The following is a 19,068-nucleotide window of genomic DNA, read 5'->3' as shown; positions in this document are numbered from 1 at the left end:
GGTCACTGAGTGTCATTAAGACAGAGACAGATCAGTTTTTTGATTAATAAAGAGATCAGGGTTAATGAGAAAAGGAGAATGGGGATGAGAAAACTATCAGCATGATTGAATGGCGGAGCAGACTCAATGGACCGAGTGGGATAATTCTGATCCTGCGTCTTATGGTCTTATGGTGATTCACTCAACTTTTCCAAATCAATCTGTCGGATATGGTGTAAGGTGGCACTGAGAGAATGGGATGGAGAGAGAATGCGGTGACTGCAGTCTGACTCTGATTCTTCAAACCAGTTAGTGCCCCCTTGTAGAAAGTGAATGTGTCTGAGAACAGGAGAAAAGCAGGTCGTGAGACAGGGATTTATTTTCCATAAAAAGTCAAACAAACTTCGAACCAGTCAGTGTCTGTCTGAGAACTGGAGGGGAGGGGAGGGGGTCTGCTCAAATAAAATTCACATCAATATTATCATCATCCATGTGTGTCTGACGGAAAATCTAGTTTAAAATTGCTGTCCGTGGAAACTTTGTTCATTTTTTTTTAAAGTTCTCAAAACTAATCAATGAATTCTCAGTCAGAAACAGTGGTAAAGAGGAAGCTGAACCTGTCCAGACAAGCCAAGTTCAGTTTACAAACTGCGTTATGGACACATCTCGTGTCTGATGAAATCAGCAACTCAGTTAGTTCCGCAATTATAACTAATGAAAATAACGACTCTTTCAACCAAGCGAGTGTTGGTGATATCGCGGTGGGCAGAACAGCCTTTCAAGCAGCTGGCACGGGTTCAATTCCCGGCGTCGCAATGGGAATTTATTTAGAAACTTATCCTCTTTTGTCTCGAAACAAATGGACATAAAGTTCAAACTCAACATTTGATGGTAATGAAATGAAAATAAATGTTTTATATTTTTCCCCTAAAATTCGGAATCTATTTGCTTTTAATGAACATTTTTTGGAAACATACAAACAAGTCTCTGAACTAATAAATGAGTTCTCATTCAGAGAGAAAGATACAAAATAAAAGATGAAAACATTCAGCTCACACACTGCTCCCGGCATCATTGCTGTGTCTGATAAAGTTAGTAGAAATGTTACTGAATTCAGCAGAAGACGTAGCTGCGATGGCCGAGTGGCTAAGGTGTTGGACTCGAAATCTATTGGGGTTTCCCCGAGCAGGTTCGAACCCTGCTCGCAGCGAATATGGTATTAAATGTTTAAAAGTCACGATTTGTTTAGCGGAGCAACCGCTAAATAAAATGTAACTTTCGACGTTCTCCTTTTCAAGAAGTGGATTTGTGCTGTGGGCCGGGATGTACTCAGCTAGCGAACTGGGCCGAGTGTGCTGGAAATTCCATGAGAAAGATCATGACGTGAAAAGAGAGAGAAATAAAGCAGCATCAGGGCAACAAGGACAAAACGGCGTCTCATATCAGAGGAAGATTCTTATGTAATTACTCACAGAACATAAAGATCATATTTCACCAGAATACAGTGAATGAATGAGAACTTCAAAATGCTGCTTAGATGGTATGAAATTGTGTTCATTCAAACACATTGCTAAAGCTGCTCATTACTGGGCGTAAGACATTCCTGGTTATAACAGCTTGAGAAAGGAGATTTCAGGTAGGAAAATAGGGAGGGAGAATCGTTTTGGAAAACTAGGAAACGAGGATCATATATAATTTTAAGAAATCAGTGAAAATTTCCTGTTTAGAATCGTGTTAAAAATCTTGTTGCTATATTTCATTTCTTCCTGAAATCAAACACAGGTTTTGGCCTCAATTACTTCCTGTGGCAGTGAATTCCACACCTTCACCATTCTCTGGAGAACGCCTAGTTCTGGAGTCCCCCATCTTCGGGAACATTCTTTCTGAATCTACCTTGTCTAATCCTGTCAGAATTTTATCAGTTTCCATGAGATCCCCCCTCACTCTTCTAAACTCCAATGAACACATTTCTAGTCGAGTGGCCGTTCTAGGAGATTCTATAATTAGGGGGATTGATAACATCCTTTGTATCGAGAGTCCCACACAGTATGTTGCCTGCTCGGTGCCATGGTGAGGGACATCTCTGATTGGCTTGAAAGGATATTGAAGTAGGAGTGGGGATGGGATCCAGTTGTTGTGATCCATATTGTGATAAACAACCTTATCTCTGTGAAATGGATTCTAAACATGAAATGTTCACTGATTTCTCATGATTATTTAGAGTCCTTTTTGAGTAACGGTGGAAGACCGTGTAAAAGGACCTGTTTGGGGTTCATCAGCAACGAGGAAATACATTAAAGAACAGGCCCTCAGGGGTTGCAATCTCTGGATTATTACCCGAGCCACATACAAATTGGAATTGGGGTGATTGACATAATATAAAGTTCACTAGACTGAAGTCTGGAGCTGGGAGTGAAGTTACGAGGAGTGATGAGAAAAATGAGGGCCTTTTTCTCTGGGGTTTAATTACATTTTTCAGGATGTGATGGTGGGGGTAAAGAGAGCCGAATGATTTCTGCTGGCGGAGGCTGGGTGAACCCTGAGACCTGGTTTCGGGGGAGGATGGGTAGAGAGAAAGAGGGACAGAGTTTAACTCCCAGGAGAGAAGCTGAGTAACACTTGAGGCCACTCCAAGTTTTGGAATCTTGCCCTCACCCAAAAGGGAATCAGTGAATTGTTAACCCGGGATCGATATCTTCTTGTTAACAGTGGTTATTAAGGGTGACGGGGTAAAGGGGTGAAGGTGGAGATTGGAAACAAAGCCGCCTTCACCTTCCCGAATAACAGAGCAGGCTCGAGGGACTGAATGGACTCGTCCTACTCCCACGCCCTGTGAGCAGATATCTCAGAGCATTTTAGTGAGTGCAGAAGGTTACAGAGATAGGGAGGGTTGCAGTGGCTGGTGGTGGTAGGAGAGGGAAAATAGTTGTAATTGCTGGAGGAGGTTACAGGGAGAGGGAGGGGTGTAGGAGCTGGAGGTAATTATAGAGATAAGTCGGGTTGTAGTGAGTGGAAGGCTTTACAGAGATAGGGAGGTCCGTAGATGCTGGAGGAGGCTACTGACCTATATCTGGGTGGACAGGTTTCAATCTCAAAATTTGCCAAAGGTGCAAAACTTGAAAATATTCTGAACTTTAATAAGAAGGATATTGATAATCTTCAAGAAGATGTAGACAGGCTGGTGGAATGGACAGACATGTGACAGATACAACTTAATTAACGTAAGGAAGCGTGAAGTGAGACATTTTGGTCCGAAGATCAAGGAGAGACGATATAAAATAAAGCGTACACCTTTACCCTTCCTAATCCCCATTGCACCTTTACTACGCTGAGATGCCACAGTCTCTTCACCCATCTCAGAACTCATGAATATCCAACCTGAAGTCTGCATTTCACCGTCTACTTGTACAGTGATCATTAAACATTTTGCACTCCAACTTTCGTTGGCATCTTCTGACACGATTTCCTGCTCCGTCTGACAACTCAGTCAATGTCGCATCTTCACTTAGTGCCCTGCCCATGGTAGGATTATCCTGTCCAGTCCCCACAGTGTTTCACCTTGCTCAATTGTATTGCCCAGATTGCATCGTTCCAACTTTTCGATTCTCCATTAATAAAAAATGAATAACGGGACTTTCCATGGCAGAGTGGCGCAGCGGAAGCGTGTTGGGCCCATAACCCAGAGGTCGATGGATCGAAACCATTCTCTGCTATTTCGCTTTTTGCCACAGCAAAAACAATTCCATGGCGGCTCCTTCAAAATGATTAGACATTTCCGTCCAGGGTGCAGTAACTTTCTTCCGCTTCTCGTTACTAGTTAACATTTGAATGAGTAACAGATCGCTGAAATGCCATTTACTCACAGACACAAGCTGTAAATGTTGCAAAGATACACAAGCCGAGGTTTTTTTTTCCCTTGGAGCATAACTATAAGGTTCATGGTGGGAGATATAGGAGGGATGTCCGAGGTACGTTCTTCACTCAGAGAGTGGTTGGGGTGTGGAATACACTGCTGCTGTGATAGTGGAGTCGGACACTATAGGAACTTTCAAGCGGTTATTGGATAGGCACATGGAGCACTCCAGAATGATAGGGAGTGGGATAGCTTGATCTTGGGTTTGAACATAACTCGGCACAACATTGAGGGCCGAAGGGCCTGTGCTGTTCTATGTTCTATGTTCAAGAATCATCCCTTGAATAAACAATGCCACCTTTCAATGTTTAGCGGGTGAGTTTCATGAAGAGTTGAGTGTGACTCCCGCCTTTCTGCTTCTGTACAAGTTTAGTCAAAGGAAAATTATACAAATATATCTTCAATTCTCCTTGTCTTTCACAAAGAACTGAGCGTGTGTTGGATACAGTTTCAACAGTAGCTTTAAAAAGATAGAAAATGGATTTACAAATTTAAAATCCAAGGGTGACATCAATGCCTGAAGTGGTTTTCAGGCTGTGGCGACTAGAATAACAATGCACATTCTCAATTTGAATTGTTCAAAATCATAGAATGGAGCATCCATTGTGGATGAAAGGAAACTTTAAACTGTGCCGCTGTGCTGTGCTTCAGGAGCTGGTTTTACACAAATCTCCGTTAATGAGATGTTGCCTCGCCTGCTGAGCATTTCCAGCATTTTTTTTTGTCAGATTTCCAGCTTCCAGCTTTGCGTTGTGTTCTGTGCAGGTGTTTAACTGGAACAGGGAACAGGTTCTGATCAGCCCCGTGACAGATAGAGTAGAATGTATCTCCCAACTATCAGGCCTGCGAGATGAGACTTCAAGCTGTACAGGGGAGTGAGGAAGAGAGATAAGGGAGCATCATTCTGTGAGGGACAGATTTCCTGTATAGAGGAGGAACAGGTCTGTATTTTCACAACTGTTTTAACAGGCATCAGATGTCCCAACATGACTTGCGATCAATGAAGTCCTTCTTGACCTTTTAACTATGAGATTATTGAATTTATAAATAGTTTCCACGTTGTCAAAAATCCATCTGAGGACAAGGAAAGTACAGTTTCAGCCTGTGTCTCTGTGTCGCGTTGGATTTCCAAATGATGGTAATTCAGTCACTTAAAAGCTGTGAGTTTGAGTCCCACCACAATCGGATTATGGATCAGGTTAGTAACAACCCAGTTGCTGCTTCATTGATGTGATTCACCTTCGGCACCGACATTTCCTGCTCTGCCATCTCTCCATGCTGTTTCTGTTAACCCGGCTCCCAGGGAAACCACTGACTCGAGAATAAATCACAAACCTTTCTTAAAGTTTGACACAACGTTCACTGGTTGGGTGAGAAATATTAACATCTTCTTCAATTAGATATTTCATTTCTTTTGGAAGATAAATAAGATTAAGGAACGCACACACGCAACAACAACTTATAAATAACTACAATCAATAAATAAATACCAGTGTCCTACAACCTGGCAGTGTCTCCTTTTTCACAAATACCACCAGATCTGGAACGTATTTCCAGCATTCCGCTGAACCCGCTCACAGCGGCGACAGGCTCTGTGGCTTAGTTGGTTAAAGCGCCTGCCTAGTAAGTAGGCAGATCCTGGGTTCAAATCCCAGCGGAGCCTTGCCTCTTTTTCAATGTTATTCTGATCTTTCTGCTGCGCTTGTCCTTCTGGGTCCCAATGGGCGTGGGTTTGGAAGGTGCTGCCAAAGAAGCTTCACTGAGTTGCTGCAGTGCATCGTGTAGATGGTGCACACTGCTGTCATTGTGTGTCGGTAGTGGAGGGAGTGAGTTTTTATACATGGGAAGCGAATGAAGCGGGATGCTCAGTCCTGGATGGTGCCAAACTTCTGTAGTTCTGTTCAAGTTGAATTCACCCAGACAAATGATCTCAGGAAACAAGGTGATTCCGATTTCCTCCCACATTCCAAAGATGAGCAGGTTGAATGGATTTGGCCATGTTAGATTGTCCCTTCGTTCCCAAGGTATTTCTATCAGTCGATTAGCGGAGTGGGTGTGTGGCACTGCGGGGATAGATCCTAAGTGCAATTCTCTGTCGGAGGGTCAGTACAGATTCGATGGGCGGAATAGTCTCCTTCAGCACTGTCGGGATTGTGTGTTTCTCAGGCCATTTGACTGTGTTCGGAATTCCCTGAGAAAATAATGGAAATCTGTGTTGGTGGAACATTGAGTATATTTAGATGTTTTATTTTACTGCAAGATGATGACAATACCTGGATCATCTCAACAAACAATCGAGATATTTGTGGGGAGTCTCGAAAGTTTTCCATCGTTGGAAATTATCCACCGCGAAGGGAAAGACAAAACTGACAAGCAAAAATGGATTTTATGACTGGCACAATTGCAAACATCATTGGAGAAGATCTAAGGCTCTGCTGGGATTATGAACCCAGGATCTATCCTGCTTACGAAGCAGGCGCTTGAACCAACTAAGCCACATAGCCTGCCACTGCTACCGCCAGTTTCAGCGGAATGCTAGAAATACGTTCCAGATCTGGTGGTATTTGTGAAAAACCGAGAAACTGCCAGAATTGGAAGGTACCTGTGAACTATCCGACTAAATATTGAACGGTTTAACGTGAGCTGGGTCCACTTACTGTTTTCAGACACACATTTGGTGTAAAAATAGAGATGTGATTCATACACACAGTTTTCTGCTCTGAAGGCAGCTGTGCTCCTTCTGTCGCACGAAGTGATTTAAAAGAGAAAATACTTTATTCATACGGGGTATGTGTGTCACTGGCCCGGGAAGCATTTATTGTCCAAATTAATTTTCTTTGGGTAATTGGCGATGAATTCATTCTGGAGACACTGCAGTCCATGTGGTGTATGTACACATAGACTGCTGTTAGGGAGGGAGTTCCGGTATTGTGAGCCCGCCATGGGAACGGTGATATGTTTCCAAGTCCGGATGATGTGTGTCTCGGAGTGGAACTTACAGGTGGTCATTGTTCCTCTGCATCTGCTGCCCTTGTGCTGAGAGATTTCTTGGGTTTGGATGGTGCCTCGCGAAGGCAAAAAAAAAGTGCCTGAAGTGGGATTTGAGCCCAGGCCCCGAAAGAAGATTGTGACCCGAACACAGCATCTTAAACAGATCGGGATCCTGACTACATCCGCCAAGGTTCAAAATCTGTGCACTAATCGAATTGAATTCCATCTTTGTAGCATTTACATTTCAAACTCGATGCGTTTTTCCCCCCATTTTTGAACCCCAGCCAGAGGCCTGTATCTGAGTCCCATCCTTCCCCAAGCCGCCGGGGGGTGAGGAGCTTCTCATTGCTGCATTGCTCTGTTTGCTCAAATCAACAAAGACCCAATTCCCGCCCTTCCTGTTCCTTACAGGAAGGTGTTGAGAGTGTCAGATCTGAGCAATGTGAAGTATCCAATTGGAGAGTTACATCCTGGCGACAGGAATGTCTCTCCACAGCTGCTTTCGGAGCTGCTGAATATTTCCAGCATTTCCTCTTTCTGATTTTGTTTCTTCATTACAGGAGTTCATTTACTGACAACCCAAAATTTGTCTCTCGGGCCCAGCTCCAGACACAGCTTTTCTGTGATCTTCAAACGGACAAGTTCACTCTTCACTTTCCTACACACATGCTTTAAAATCGGCTGGTCTCACACTCAGCACCCTGCGGCATCGCCTTCAAACCTCACCCCACCCTCCAACCGCCCACCAGGGCCTCAGAGGTACAAGTACTTCTTATGAATTGACAAAGGCAAGGGGATTACTGTGTTTGTGAGGGCATATAAAAGGTTAATCCACACTCACAAAGAGACTGTGGGGATCTCTCTCTCCCTCTATCTCTCTCTTTCTCTCTCTCTCTCTCTCTCTCTCTCTCACCCACACACACACACACACACACACACACACACACACACACACACACACACACACACACACACACACACACACACACACACACACACACCACCGCCACCACCACCACCACCACGGTAAATGGTGAAATGTCTCATCAATAAAAAAAGATATCTGGAATTAAAAGTCTAATGACCATGAATCGAGTGTCTTAAAATAACACATCTGGTTCACTAATGTCCTTTCAGGAATGATTTTTTTTCCCTGGTCTGGATCTAAATGTGACCCCCGACACACAGCAACTTTGGTGACTCTAAGCTGCTCTCTGAGGTGACCTGTCGTCCGCTCAGTTCAAGGGCAATTTAGGATGGGCAATAATTGCGGGCCCAGCCAGCGACACCAACATCCCAGGAATGAATGAAGAAATTAATCGGAGATTTCAAATGAGGGGATATAGAAAGTCAGTTGCATTTCCAAAGATTGTCAGATACAGAATGAATTTTGAAACTATGTTTTAGTTCCGGAAGTTGACTTGTACAGGCACAGTTTAACTGATAGAATCAGAAAGATCCCAATTCTTATTGAAAGGCAGATAATGCAAAACACAGTCTTAATACAAACAGATGCACCCGAGAAAGAATTCCTGTGTGTCGCTGGCCCGGAAAGCATTTGTTGCCCAAAATTAATTATTTTTCGAGAATTTTTTTCAGGGAATTCATTCTTCAGCCACTGCGGTCCATGTGGTGTCTGCACTGATACATTGCTTTTCGGGAAGGAGTTCCCGGATTGTCAGCCAGCCGCAGAAACGGTGATATATTTCAGAGACAGGATGGGATGTGTCTCGGAATGGAACTTGCCGGAGGTCGCTGTTCCTGAGCCCCTGCAACCATTGTCATTCCGGGGGAGATATTTCGCGGGTGTGGATTGTGTCTGGAACAGGGAGGAAAAAAGAACAATGTCAGGAGTGGGATTTGAACCCACGCCTCCAGAGGAGACTGCGACCTAAACGCAGCGCCTTAGACCGCTCGGCCATCCTGACGACCTGAAGCAGTGTATGAATCCGCACAAGTCGATTTGAATTCCATCTTCATTGTCATTACAACAAAAACTCGATGTGTTCTTTCCCCCATTTTTGAACCCAACTTGGAGTCCTGTCTCTCTGACCCATCCTTCCCCAAGCCGCCGGGGGGTGAGGAGCTTCTCATTGCTGCATTGCTCTGTTTGCTCAAATCAACAAAGACCCAATTCCCGCCCTACCTGTTCCTTACAGGAAGATGGTGAGAGTGTCAGATCTGAGCAATGTGAAGTATCCAATTGGAGAGTTACATCCTGGCGACAGGAATATCTCTCCGCAGCTGCTTTCGGAGCTGCTGAATATTTGCAGGATTTTCTGTTTCTGATTTTGTGTATTCATTACAGGAGTTCATTTACTGACAACCCAAAACTTGTCTCTCGGGCCCAGCTCCAGACACAGCTTTTCTGTGATCTTCTCACAAACAAGTTCACTCTTCAGTTTCCGACACGCATTCTTTAAAATCGACTGTTTCACACTCAGCATCCTGAGGCATTGACTTCAAACATTACCCACCCATTACTGCGCACCACCACCCCCCCCCCCCCCCCCGCCAACCCACTCCCAGGGTCACAGGGGTACAAGTATTTTTTTCAATTAGAGTTCGGAGGAGCAAGGGGCTCACTGTGCTTGTGAGGGAATAGAAGGGATTAATCCACAATCACAAACAGACTGAAAATGACTTCATCTCTCTCTTACACACACACTCACATGCATCCTCACACATCCACCACACGGCAGATGCTGAAATTCGGGATCAATAAAAATGCCTGGAATTAATGATCTTGAGTCGATTGTCGGAGAAAAAAGAAACAGCTGATTAACTGATTTATTTTGCGGACGGAATTCTTACCCTGTCTGGCCTGGATGTTATTCCGGATCAACAGCAGTGTGTTTGATTCTGAGCTGCCTTCAAAGTCCGTGTCTCTGGGGACTCTTGTTCGAGTCCCAACACGGCAGCTGGTGGAATTTGAATTCAATACAAAATATGTGGAATGAAGATCCTATTTATGTTTTCATCCATTGTCAATTACCGGCATAACCATCTGGTTCACCAAAGCCCTTTGTGCAACGAAATTTGACGTCCTTTCCGGTTTGGCCTCCGTGTGACTCCAGAGTAATAGCAATGTGGTTGACTCTCAACTGCAGTCGGGCAACTGTGATTGGGCAATAAATTCTGGCCAGCCAGTGACGCCCATAAATGAATACAAAAAATTATATAATTGCGGATTAACCTGCACACTTTAGTTTTGGAATAATAATCGAATTCAAGTGAACCTGCCGTGACCCCTCTCTGAGGCAGCATTTCCTTTATGCTGCTGTTGCTTCTTTTGGCGATTACCTCCAATACAAGGGTCATGGGTGGAGAGGAGACTCATAATGTTAAAATCGCGGTGCGGGCTCGTTGGGTCGAAGGACATGTTTCCCGTGCTGTGTTGTTCTTTGTAATATCTGCCCTCTGCTTCTCGATCCTGCCAACAATGAGAACAAACTTCTACCAATCATCTGACCAGACCATGACGATTTGCATATTTTTGTCAAATCTCCTCAGAACCTTCTCTTCTCCAAGTAGATCAGTCGCAGTGTGTCAAACCATTCTCAATAAATAAAATTCTTCATCAATTGAACTATTCTGGTGAAACATTTCTGCCACCTTCTGAAATCTTTTATAATGTTCTTATAATTTGCTCTGCAGAAAATGGAACCAATATCCATTTGAAACCGAACCCAATTTAAATGCAGGTTTAACAGAGCTTCTGTTCTTTTGTACTCAGTACCTCATTGACAAAAAAAAACACACAGGGCACTGTCTGATTTATTATGATCACTCTCCTCACCATCCTGCGTACAGTTCTGGTCACCCTATTAGAGAAAGGATATTATTCAACTAGAAAGAGTGCAGAAAAGATTGACTAGAATGCTACCAAGACTTGATGGTTTGATTCACAAGAAGAGACTGGATAGGCTAGGACTTTTGTCTCTGGGGTTGGGGGTGATCTTCCTGAGGTCTACAAAATAATAACGGTCATTGATCAGCGAGATAGTCCATATTTTCTCGAAATTGTAGGGGAGTCTAAAACTGGAGGGCATACGTTTAAGCTGAGATGGGAGAGGTACAAAAGGGTGCAGAGGGACATTTTCATTTTCTGCGGATGGTGATTGTCTGGAACAAGCTGCCAGAGGTAGTAGTAGAAGTGAGTATGACTTTATTTTTTCAAAGCGTTTGGACAGTTACGTGAGAAAGATGGCTGTCGAGGGATATGGGCCAAACGCGGGAAATTGGGGCTAGCTTAGTGGTTAAAAAAGGACAAGTTGGGCTGAAGGGCATTTTTTCATGCTGTAAACCTCTAGGATCATCCCTGTCAACTTGGAAGATATATGTACATATTTGCCTCTTTAGAACTGTACCATATAGTTTATGTTTTGAACCTGGGTTCTTCCTTCAAAACGAATCAATTCACATTTTGATGCATTTACTTTCATCTGCCTTATTAAAAATGTCCGTGCTTTTGGAAGTTTGTGTAAACCGCATGAACAGTATTACCTTTACCAACACTCTCGGTTACAATTTCAAAATACTCAAAACAGTTCAAAAAACATTGTTACCTTAATAACTCGGAAGTTGGAAAGTTATTTCCAGTCTCTTCGCAATTACACTGATCATGTATTTCAGTATCCTTAGATGCATGGCACCCAGTCCTAGCGTGGAATCAAACACGGGTAGCCTCTCCATACCTCCTCTTCATTGAGTTAATTACCTCTGGAGTGGAATACCGAACAGTTTCACAAAGATTCACTTCCTGCTCAGTGGAACGCCCGAGACATAGTTAAAATATAATCAATTCAAAACCAAACTGTGACCCCACTCCCCCTCCCGCCCACCTCCCCCACCGCCCCCGCACCTCCTCCACCACCACCCACCCCCCCCCCCCCCCCGCCCCCCCCACAGCATTGTCAGACCTCAATTTCTTTCTGACCAAAATACAACTGAACACACGATGCAAGAATCCCTGACGCGACAAGCAATGGACAGCCCTGATTGATTCATTGGGATAAGTTTCCAGTCTGGTTCCGTGGGTGAACATTCTTGAAAACTTTTGATTTGCAGCATTGAGAAAATTGTCGGGATGTGTTGCTGGATTTCAAACCTGATCTGGAGACATGTAAATCCCGCCATCTAAAACGCAACGTGTTTTTTTTTCCAAATAAACAACCAACATTTGGAACCAAAACTGGCAAGAAGTGAGGGCTCGTCCGGGATTTGAACCCGGGACCTCTCGCAACTCCATACAGTGCAACCCCCGAAGCGAGAATCATACCACTAGACCAACGAGCCATCGGTGCGCTAATTTGTCAGCGAATAAACTTCTATTAACTAGCTATCCTTTCAGACTGTCATTTGAAAGGAACATTGAAGGAAAACACAGCAGATTCAGGGGGAAATGCGATCCTCGTTGTCTTAGACCCTGAATATTCAACAGGATGTTCAATGTTGGGATTGTAGCTTCTCTCAGCGAAAGAAATTCCCATCACATCAGTTCAAGGATTGTTGTGAAGAACAGATTGAGCAAAGTGTAGAAGACCAATGCGGAAAAGTGTGAGGTGATTCACGTTGGTAAGAGTAACAGGAGTACAGAATAAAGGGCTAATGGAAGTGTCGACAAGTAGAGAGATCTCGGTGTACATGTGCATAGATCCCTGAAAGTTGGCACCCAGGTTGATAAGGTTGTTAAGAAGGCGTACGGTGTGTTAGCTTTTATTGGTAGAGGGATTGAATTTCGGAGCCGTGAGGTCATGTTGCAACTGTACAAAACTCTGGCGCGGCCGCACGAGGAGTATTGCGTACAGTTCTGGTTGCCGCATTATAAGAAAGACGTGGAAGCATTGGAAAAGGTGCAGAGGAAGTTTACCAGGATGTTGCCTGGTATGGTGGGAAGGTCTTATGCGGAAAGGCTGAGGGACTTGAGGTTGTTTTCGTTAGAGAGAAGAAGGTTAAGAGGTGACCTGATTGAGGCATACAAGATGATCAGAGGATTGGATAGGGTGGACAGTGAGAGCCTTTTTCCTCGGATGGTGATGGCTAACACAAGGGGACATAGCTTTAAATTAAGGGGTGATAATTATAGGACAGATGTCAGAGGTAGGTTCTTTGCTCAGAGGGTAGTAAGGGCGTGGAATGCCCTGCCTGCAGCAGTTGTGGACTCTTCAACTTTAAGGGCGTTCAAATGGTCAGTTGGATAGGCATATGGATAATATTGGAATAGTTTAGGTTGGAGGGTCATTAGATTGGTTCCACCGGTCGGCACAACATCGAGGGCCGAAGGGCCTGTACTGCGCTGTAATGTTCTATACTCTATGGTTGTCCAGCTGGGGAAGACTGCACTCGCCTCGTTCCATTCTTACCTTTCTGGTCAGTGGCACAATATCACCCGCAATGGTCACTCTTCTCCCTCCTGTGTTGTTAGTTCCCGAATCTTTGAAGGATTTATCCTTGGCTCCCTTCTATTTCTAGTCCTCACCTCTCGGTGTCATAATCTGAAGATCAGTGTTAGTTTTCACACGTAAGCTGATAATACCCAGTTCCAGCTCACCATCAGCTCTCAGAACCAATCTCTCTTATTAAATTATTAGATTGCTTATCCAGCAGCTTGTACTCGATAAGCAGATAATTCCCCGTTAAACATCTGGAAGGCCAAAGGTCCCACCACAAATTCCATTCCCAGTCAATGACTCCATCACTCTCCCTGGTCACTGTCGAGGCCGAAACAAACTCATGTAACCTTGGCACATCATTCCACCTGGAAATGAGATTGTGACCACACATCTGTTCCTGCACCAAGACCACCTGTTTCCAGCTCTGTAACTTCACACATTGTGGATAATACCTGATCTCAACTGCTCCTGAAACCCTCATCCATGTTTTTGTTACCTCTGGACTTGCTGATTCAAATACACTCCTCCTGCAGATTTTGTTCCCTGAAGGACATTAGTAAACTGCATGAGGTTTTATAAAAATGGACAATTAATTCAGGGTTTGTCTTGAATTAAAATTTCACCATCTGCCCTTTTGGGTTTTGAACCCAGCTTCCCAGAGTATTACCCAGGATCTCTGGATTACTTGTCCACTGCCACTGCCTCCCCCAAGCATGACCAGGACTGGGATTTGAAACCTCGCCTTTTCCATTACCCTCATGAAAATCTCGATCAAGTTCATTAACTATGGGATTACTGAGGGGCTTTCCTTAATTATTGTGCATTAGCACAGGTGGGTGTTTTTTTTACCTCTCCGGTTATTATTTGGAGAATATTACATATTGAACAACAAAGAAGAACACAGCACAGGAAACAGGCCCTTCGGCCCAACAATTAAACTGATATGAAACTGATTGGACTCATTCTTACAGCCATTTCTGAAGAGGTGTCTTTACCCTTTGCAATTCTCCACTCATTTGGCACCACCTATATAACGAGCTGGGTTAGAAATTGCCTCCATTGCCACTGCAATTTCCACCCTTATTTCCCTCAGTATCCATCGATCCGTCTCTTCCAGTCACCAGAACACAGCAATTAAGAACAGACATTGCACATGGCACCGTTGACTGTGTTCTACCATTCAATTCGATCATGAGACATTTATTTATTTATCTTCATTGCCAGTCAGTGAAAACACAGTCACAATATGAGAAAAAAACAAGAACAGCAACAACAACATCAGGCAACACACATATAGAAATCACACTATGTTTCTGACAAGTGTTTTTCTTTAACCCTACAGTGCAGAAAGAGGCCCTTCAGCCCATCGAGTCTGCACGGACCACAATCCTATCCAGGCCCTACCCCGTGATTCCTACATTTTTTACACGCTAATTCCTCGAACCTTCGCATCTCAGGACACGAAGGGGAAATTTTAGCACAGCCAATCAACCTAACCCACACATCTTTGGTCTGTGGGAGGAAACTGGAGCATCCGAAGGAAACCCACGCAGACACGTGGAGAATGTGCAAACTTCTCTAATTGAAGCCAGGTCCCTGGAGCTGTGCAGCAGCAGTGCTGACCATTATGCTACCGTGCTGCCCCGTTAACCATCCGTGGAGGTCAGTTTGGATGTGGCCGGTTAGCTCAGTTGGTTAGAGCGTGGTGCTAATAACGCCAAAGTCGCGGGTTCGATCCCCGTACGGGCCAGTTTGCCTTTTCGCTTAAACTGAAGTATATTGGGCGGCACGGTAGCCCATGCTGAAATTGCCTCTGAATGTCCTGAGATTTTTTGATTACGGGCAAATACGTAGGGATATGGGGGTAGGGCTTGGGTGGAATTGTGGTCAGTGCGGACTCGATGGGCCAAATGGCCTTTTTATGCACTGTAGGTTTTCTATGATTCTATGAAGTGTTCTAAAAGTCACTACATTTTCAGCATTCACAACAAATTCGAATGTTTGAAATATCAACAATTCTATGCGGGGAAAACAAACTGTGAGTTTTGAGACATGAACCAAATTTCTGCAGTTTATACTGACATCCACCCAAAATACATTATCTATGAATACGTAATTTTCCAAGCTTGGGTTGTAAGGCCATGTATCAGAGAATAGGATAGTGTAGAAGAGGCCCTTTGGCCCATCGAATCTACAGTGATGCATGAAATGCCCTGGCCTGCCCAACTAATTCCACTTGCCAACACTCGGCCCATTGAGCAGAAAGCAGGCTCAGTGCCACAGACTGAAAGGAGGTTTTAGTTCACATGGGCAGCATGGTCGGCGGAGGCTTAGAGGGCTGAAGGGCTGCTCCTGTGCTGTAATTTTCTCTCTTCTCTGATATTTAAAGAGTACACATTGATTTACACAGCCAGAGACTGACAATTAGAGGATGAATCCCACAGGCAGTTGCAGAGACTGATCGGTAAAAGTAAACCCAGTCCCTCATATAGTGACCGAGAAGGACAGTTACAACATTAATCCCAAAATGACAGAGCATCGCAGGGAGGGAATGAACCCCGCAGTCACTCTCAGCTCCCACTAACTGGCAAATACACATTGAGTCCCCAACAGTACCACGGACAGAGTGACTACATCAGTCACATTGAACACCAGGCAATTACTATTCAATACAATGTGATCAGAAGTGATAGAGAAGGAAAAAGGGAAGTGTGGTGAGAAAGAGATAGAGGAACAAATCTGTATGCACATCATGGATGACAGATACAGTATTAATTCCATTCTCTCACAGACAGACGCGGAGTTGCCGACGTTGGACTGGGGTGGGCACATTAAGTAGCAGCAGGACACCAGGTTAAAGTCCAACAGATTTATTTGGTAAGATGAGCTTTTGGAGTGTCGCTCCTTAACCTGATGAGGAAGATGAAAACATAATGAAACAATAGACTAAAAGTGGCCACGAAAAATACACTGGCCAGCAAGATTAAGGAAAATCCCAGGGCTGATTGTACATACATAACGAGCAAGAGGGTAGCCAGGGAGAGGGTCGGCCCACTCAAGGACAACGAAGAGAATCTATGCATGGAGCTAGAGTAAATGGGTGAAGTATTAAATGAGAACTTTGCGTCAGTGTTGACTGAAAATGTCGTGTATGATGATGAGTCTGGGGAAGGATGTGCAGGTGGTTTGAGTCATGTTGAAATCAAAACGGAGAAGGTATTGGTGCCCTTGAGAAATATTAAGGTCGGTAAGATAGTTCTGATGGGATATACCCCAAATACTGAGAGAGACAAGGGAGGAAATTGTTGGAGCCTGAGAGAAATCATTGCATTCTGACTGGCTACAGTGGAGGTCCCAGATGATTGGAGAATCGCCTATATTATTCCTCTGTTGAAGAAGGATAACACCAACAATCCAGGTAATTACAGGCCGGTGAGCCTTCCATCAATGGTCGGGGAATTATTGGAGAGAATTCGTCGAGACAGGGTATTTCCCACTTGGAAATGAGTGGACATATTAGTGAGAAACAACATGGTTTTGTAAAGGGGAGCTCTTGTCTCACGAACATGATCGAGTGTTTCAAGGAAGTGACGAAGATGGTTGATGAGAATAGGACAGTGAATGGTGTCTGCATGGACTCTCTTCATAGCTCAAATTCTCCATCCCAGGCAACGATCTGGTCCCTGGTAAATGGACACTGCACCCTCTCCAGTGGAATCATATCTTTACTGTAGTGATTTGACCGGAAGTGCACACTGTCCTCCAGCGGTGGCTTCACCAAAATTTTTTTCCAACTGGAAATGAACCTTCCTGCTCTTACAATCATGCATTAATATTCCATTCCTCACGCTGCATGAATCTTCACAACTCACAGACTCAAAGGGATTTCCAATATTGAAAACAACATTGGAGGTTTCCTTTGTATTTTCAGGGATCTGGAAATCAGTGGATCATCCAAAATTAGAACTGAAAAATATGAAATCACAGCATCTATTGGCAAAGTGCTAATATCAGGGTAATATTCGACGTGTTGACTACGTGGCGTCGCCACGTCAAAGGTGAGCCAAAATGCTGATGAATTGAACGAACGTCGATCTCAGGTCACGAAAAGTGTCGGTACAAATGTAAAGATTTGCATTTTTGAAAGTTTCATTTCTTGACAGTCTTTGTTTCTGTTTTCAAAGTTAGAGAACAACATAAAAGAGCGATAATCTCCCCGTCGGGGAATTGAACCCCGGACTCCCGCGTGACAGGCGGGGATACTAACCACTATACTATCGAGGATTTCCACTTTTGCCCGCCGAAACGCATTATACACTGGTTACTTACACTTCCGGAACGACAACTTAGTTCTGATGAGATCAGTTATTTTCCCAAATACGGAGAACCATTTAATGCCGCAAACAGCGGCTTTAACTAACTCATTAAGACTTTTGGATTAGCAGGAAAGAGAATGAGATGGATGCATGAAGGAAAAAACACAAATCAGGTGGAGACAGAAAGGTGCGTTTGCCGTTCATATCAAGCCGCATGTTCTATTTAATTTTGGAGGAAAGTCGGTGTCTTGAAGACTGAACATGCTGGACAATCTCAGCTGGTCTCTCTCCACAGATGATGTCAGACACACATCTGGTAGAAAGTATCCGCCTTCAGGATTTGATTGACATACATAGTTTTCTAATCTGAAGTCAGATGTTCCCCGACTCCGACACAGATGATTTTTCAAAATGTTATTTTCACGGGATGTTGCTGTCGCGGACTGGGCCAGCATTCCTTATCTAGTATTAATTTGGTGGTAAGTTCTTTCTTGAGCCACTGCAGTCCGTATGGTGTATGTACACACACTGTGCTGTTAGGGAGGGTGTTCCAGGATTGTGAGACAGCCACAGAAACGGCAATATATTTCCAAGTCAGGATGGTGTGTGTCTCTCGGAGTGGAACATGCAGGTGGTCCTTGTTTCTCTGCATCTGCTGCCCTTGTGCTTCCAGCTGAAAGATTTCGCGGGATTGGATGGTGCCTCGATACGGAAAAATCACCGTCAGGATTGGGATTTCAGAGAAATGTGATGCCTGAAAACAGCGTCTTAAACTTTCCGGCCATTCTGATCCACTCACTCAACGAACACCCGCCCTGCGCAAATCGATTTGAATTCCATCTCCATCCTCATTATATTTAAAACGTGTCTCCACCCATTTTTCAACCGCAGCCAGAGTCCTGGACCTGAGTCCCATCCTACAAACCCAGGGCTGGACAAATACAGACAGAATTCCAAACTCAGAGACAGTTCTGACAACGGCCGAGTTTCCCTACCCTTGTGTTCTTGATAAAAGGCAGAAAGCAAGTGTGTGCAGAGCAGAGTGGCGCAGCAGAAGCGTGCTGGGCCCATAACCCAGAAGATGATGGATCAAAGCCACCCTTTGCTATGATATTCGCATTCACATCCAAGTGGGGCACTTGGCTGCTGCCCCAGGGGTTATCCTGGTTTCGTTGGCAGTAAATTTGTACCCTCTTGTTGATTTGTGTCACCTTGGGCGACAGGTTTCTCTCAGTTGGTCGGGCATCTTATTCAGCACGGGTTTCATTCCCGTCTTAGGACGGAGATGAGGAGACATTTCTTCACCCAAAGAGCCTGTGGAATTCATTCGCACAGGAAGTAGTTGATGCCAAAACATTGAATGGATTCAAGAAGCGGTTAGATTTAGCACTTGTGACGAATGGGGTCGAAGGATATGGGGAGAAAGCAGGATTAGACTGCTGATTGGACGATCAGCCATGATCGTGATGAATAG

The 19,068-nt window shown here is 44.3% G+C and overlaps 7 non-coding genes across 7 annotated transcripts; 4 read left to right on the top strand and 3 right to left on the bottom strand.

The window, feature by feature from the left end:
* The first annotated feature begins 1,107 nt into the window (after positions 1-1,107).
* Positions 1,108-1,189, top strand: trnas-cga (transfer RNA serine (anticodon CGA)). The gene has a single exon. It is a non-coding gene; the product is annotated as a tRNA-Ser (tRNA).
* Positions 1,190-3,620: 2,431 nt separating this feature from the next.
* On the top strand, positions 3,621-3,692 carry trnam-cau (transfer RNA methionine (anticodon CAU)). The gene has a single exon. It is a non-coding gene; the product is annotated as a tRNA-Met (tRNA).
* Positions 3,693-5,480: 1,788 nt separating this feature from the next.
* On the top strand, positions 5,481-5,555 carry trnat-agu (transfer RNA threonine (anticodon AGU)). The gene has a single exon. It is a non-coding gene; the product is annotated as a tRNA-Thr (tRNA).
* Positions 5,556-8,728: 3,173 nt separating this feature from the next.
* Positions 8,729-8,811, bottom strand: trnal-uag (transfer RNA leucine (anticodon UAG)). The gene has a single exon. It is a non-coding gene; the product is annotated as a tRNA-Leu (tRNA).
* Positions 8,812-12,091: 3,280 nt separating this feature from the next.
* trnap-cgg (transfer RNA proline (anticodon CGG)) lies at positions 12,092-12,181 on the bottom strand. The gene is given in 2 exon segments: positions 12,092-12,127; positions 12,146-12,181. It is a non-coding gene; the product is annotated as a tRNA-Pro (tRNA).
* A 2,773-nt stretch (positions 12,182-14,954) lies between these two features.
* trnai-aau (transfer RNA isoleucine (anticodon AAU)) lies at positions 14,955-15,028 on the top strand. The gene has a single exon. It is a non-coding gene; the product is annotated as a tRNA-Ile (tRNA).
* Positions 15,029-17,490: 2,462 nt separating this feature from the next.
* Positions 17,491-17,562, bottom strand: trnad-guc (transfer RNA aspartic acid (anticodon GUC)). The gene has a single exon. It is a non-coding gene; the product is annotated as a tRNA-Asp (tRNA).
* Between the last annotated feature and the right edge of the window lie 1,506 nt (positions 17,563-19,068).

Source organism: Carcharhinus amblyrhynchos, unplaced genomic scaffold (genome assembly GCF_965287045.1).
Source record: "Carcharhinus amblyrhynchos unplaced genomic scaffold, sCarAmb.v2.hapA scaffold_42, whole genome shotgun sequence".
Lineage (NCBI taxonomy): Eukaryota > Metazoa > Chordata > Chondrichthyes > Carcharhiniformes > Carcharhinidae > Carcharhinus > Carcharhinus amblyrhynchos.
The sequence above is the reverse complement of the archived record's forward strand: the minus strand, read 5'-3'. Positions and strand labels throughout refer to the sequence as shown.